General features: G+C 37.8%; 1 non-coding gene across 1 annotated transcript; it reads left to right on the top strand.

Moving 5' to 3' along the window:
• Positions 1–3,882: 3,882 nt before the first annotated feature.
• LOC114110890 (U6 spliceosomal RNA) lies at positions 3,883–3,986 on the top strand. Its single transcript, XR_003587060.1, has one exon. It is a non-coding gene; the product is annotated as a U6 spliceosomal RNA (small nuclear RNA).
• Positions 3,987–4,316: the final 330 nt, after the last annotated feature.

Genomic DNA, 4,316 nt, shown 5'->3' on the forward strand with positions numbered 1-4,316 from the left:
AGCCCCAGAGATCAACAAGGTGTACATTATCATACAGAAAATAACTAGGAGAGAACTGCTTGACTCATAAGGCCTTGCTGCTACTGCTGCTGCTGCTAAGTCGCTTCAGTCATGTCCGACTCTGTGCGATCCCAGAGACAGCAGCCCACCAGGCTCCCCCATCCCTGGGATTCTCCAGGCAAGAGCACTGGAGTGGGTTGCCATTTCCTTCTCCAATGCATGAAAGTGAAAAGTGAAAGTGAAGTCGCTCAGTCGTGTTCGACCCTCAGTGACCCCATGGAGTGCAGCCTACCAGGCTCCTCCGTCCATGGGATTTTCCAGGCAAGAGTACTGGAGTGGGGTGCCACTGCCTTCTCCACATAAGGCCGTAAGTACTTATAAAGAAATTGTGTTTGTTTTTATACATAGGAAAGAGTAAAGCAAATGAATAGTTGCTTGTAGCCTTCTGTCTCAAGCAATAAACTAACTGAAGAAGATTAAGAGAGAGAGAATGGTAACAGATTTCAGGAGATAAATAATGACATAATTTTTAGGGTGAACATTGGTAAATGTTGAGGATTATTAAGGAGAATAATAATCTCCCTATTAGTAATGGAGAGTGGTAGCCTGGTCGGAACAGAATAAGCATTCTAGACCCCTAAGCCACAATTTCCATTTCCATTCGTCATCCACTGCAATGCCAGGAATCACTGTTTCTTAATAAATTTCACTATTGCAGAAGTGCTATTGTGGGATGATGACTGACAGAGAGATGTCAAGAGAAGCGCAAATATGGAGTTGGATGGCAGACAGTTTGATTTTACACATGCATCATGCTTCCCATTTCTCTCCCAAATCACCATAGTGATTTATGATTGTACCTCATAGAACTACCTTTAAGAAATGAAGGTTTGACGAAGCCTGAGCAACACCCTGTGTGTTATCCTCTTGAAGATGTTAGACTGCCCTAAAATTTAATTGTTACTGGAGACTCTGGCAATGAGCCCAACCTATTTCTAAGGGTTTTATTGTGAAGCCTGGTAACTGAGGGGTCATCTTGGGCATGCCTAGGCTTGGCTATTAGACAATATCTAGGCTCCAGCTGTCCCCAAAAGTGCATTCAATCAGTCCATTCCCTTGGTCTTCTTCAGTTTGAAAGGTAATGATACTGAGATTGGTCTAGAGACAATGAGTTAACATTTATTTCCTTATATTTTTGTCCTAGAAAAATGCCATGTCTTGATTTAATGTTATTTATAATTCCAAAATGAGTTAAAGTCATGACTGAAAAAAAAAGATGATTTTAGAATAAAATTTATGTCAGTAGACACAAGCAGGCCATATCTAAGGCTGGGGCAATCTTTAAAAAAATGCAAGTGATATAGTTTAGAAATCTCCTTCCTTGAGTGAGCGTGTGTGTGTATGTGTATGTGTGTGGGTACATATGAGAAAGAATGAGAGAGAGAAAAGACTCTTCCAAGACTTACGGAACTTCTATACTCATAGAAGTATCCATACTTTCAGTTATTTCCCATGTGGAGAGCACAGACTCTTTGTTAGGCCAGAAAAGGTTTATTTCAATGTCTTCCTATATTTCCCAAGCAACCCCCTACCCAACCCCCTATATGTATACTTGTCTGGGCCTCAGAGAGCTACTATATATTTCCAGAGTAAGTCAGATCACAGAAGCAAAAAAATCAGAAATAAAATTAATTTTTTGCATTGCTATTGGGGTAGTAAAACTTAAAAGCACAAGGAATTTAAAAGATGAATAAGTTATTTCTTGTTTCAGCTCCCACATGTAAAAAGCATAGAAGTTGTTACTCCTATCCTTGCAATAAGAAACAGGAAGACAAAGTGAAAGTCAATTAAAAAAAAAAAACCTGTCAGAGAAAAGAGAAAATTCAATTATTATCTAAAAACTGTTAGAGAAAAGACATCACAGGACAAACTATTACCCCAACAGTTAGAGTCAATTACATTCAGAAGGTTACAGCACCCAAGACTCCCCCACCTGATGCCATAAGCAAATAGGACCAAGTATTATTGGTACTTTTGATAAATGGTAGAAGGTGAGTGAGGACTAGCGTAAGAGTAAGAAGGTGCTGGGCACCACTGTTGTGTGAGGATTCTCACACTTTCAGGTGCTTTTCTTCAGAATTCTCACCAGGTTCTCCCACATAGGATCTAAGAAAACGTCCCACATGAACCTGAGATGGGATGAGAAGGACAGCCATTGCAAACTCCCACTCAGACCATCCCTTCTATCAAAGGCTTAGTCTCCAGAGGGATGCTAGAAGGAACTTAAACTAATTTGAACCAGAGAGCAACTCTGAAATCCTTTTTTTTTTCCCCCAGTTGTTTCACATCTGTTTCACTTCAGATACATCCACCCTTTCTGACTCACCTCAGCAAAAATAATTAAATAAAATTCAGAGTCAACAGAAAACAGGATTCAAAAAAGTAGACTGAGAATGTTGTCTCTAGAGAAAGGGGACAGGGAAGAAAAGGAGTTGCCAAAGTGTCCTTTAAGAGGCGAATGGATAATCAGAGTGTAATACATCCATCCATACTGTGAAATGGAGAAGGAAATGGCAACCCACTCCAGTGTTCTTGCCTGGAGAATCCCAGGGACAGAGGAGCCTGGTGGGCTGCCATCTATGGGGTCTCACAGAGTCGGACACGACTGAAGCGACTTAGCAGCAGCAGCATACTGTAAAAACTATTCAGTAATAAAAAAGAAGCCATCAAGTTACTCAAAGACATAGATGACTCTTAAATACATATAGATAAACATAAGAAGCAAGAATGAGAAGGTTGCATACCCTATGATTCCATAATGTGACATTTTGGGGAAGGTAAAACTAGAGATATAAAACATATCAGTGACTGCCACAAGTTTAGGGAGTGGGGAGGGTAGAACAGGTAAAAACAAGGAACTTTTTAGAAGCAGAAACTAACCATGAAATTAGACATGCAACTCTTCTCTGTGGTATCGCAGTGGTGAATACACGACACATTCTGTTTTTCAAAATTCATAGATTTTCACAGCATAAAAGTGAGACCTAATGCATGTAAAAAAAAAGACAAAATAGAATTCTAAACAGAAACTGTCACAAGAGACAAAAGACATTATATAATTCCATAAAGGTCAATTTACTGGGAAAGTGTGTCTATGAAACACGTGTGTGTGTGTGCACATGCACACACACACATGTATAAACATATATCTTTAATATACATATATGTATTTTACATATATGTGTATAAACATATCTCTTTTATATACATATATGTTTTTTACATATATGTATATAAAATATCAGAGAACTCAAATATATAAAGCAAACCTTAAAAACAACTAAAGTGAGAAATAACAAAACAATAATAGTAGGGAACTCCAGCACCTCACTTTCAGTTATGGGTAGTACAGCCATATTGAAGATCAGTAAGCAAATAAAACACTTGAAAAACACTAGAGACCAGCATGAACCAACAGCTATATAAAGAACACTTCACCCAACAAGAGCAGAGCTCACATTCTTCTCCAGTGAACATGGAATAACCTCTAAGACAGATCACATGTTGGGCCACAAAATAAGTCTTTACAAAGTTCAGAAGACCGAAATCAAGCAAATTATCTTTTCTAACTACAATGGAATGAACCTAGAAATTAACCGCTGAAGGAAAACCAACAAATGCATGGTAATTAAATAATTCAGTCTTAAATAATGAATGATCCATAGAAGAACTTACAAGGGAATTTAGAAAATTATCTCAAGACAAATGAAAACAAAAAAACACAACATTAAAAAAAAAAAAACTTTGGGGATACAACAAAAGCAGTACAAAGAATCTAGAGTAGAAAATGCTTGCATTTAACAAAAAAAAAACAAAAACACAGTGCTCGCTTCGGCAGCACATATACTAAAATTGGAATGATATAGAGATTAGCATGGCCCCTGAGCAAGGATGACACGCAAATTAGTGGAGCATTCCATATTTTTTAAGAAAAAAGAAGCAATTATTCATATAAATGTGGGAGGAGAACTCCTCCTAACCAATCATCTAAATGAAATCATATCTTATAGCCAAGAGAAGAGATGGTGTTAAGTGGAAAATACAAATCTGGGGAAAAAATTCTTCTTCTGGCCAATGAGAGATTTGCTGTTCCAGAAATATTCTTTAATCCTTCTGATAAAGGCATTCATGAAATGCAGATTCCAGAAGCTATTGTCTATTCAATTCAGAATTTACCTGAAGAAATGCAGCCACATTTTTTTGCAGGAGGAAATTCCCTTTACCCAGGATTTAGGGATCAAGTTTACTCAGAAGTT

This window comes from Ovis aries, chromosome 25 (assembly GCF_016772045.2).
Source record: "Ovis aries strain OAR_USU_Benz2616 breed Rambouillet chromosome 25, ARS-UI_Ramb_v3.0, whole genome shotgun sequence".
Lineage (NCBI taxonomy): Eukaryota > Metazoa > Chordata > Mammalia > Artiodactyla > Bovidae > Ovis > Ovis aries.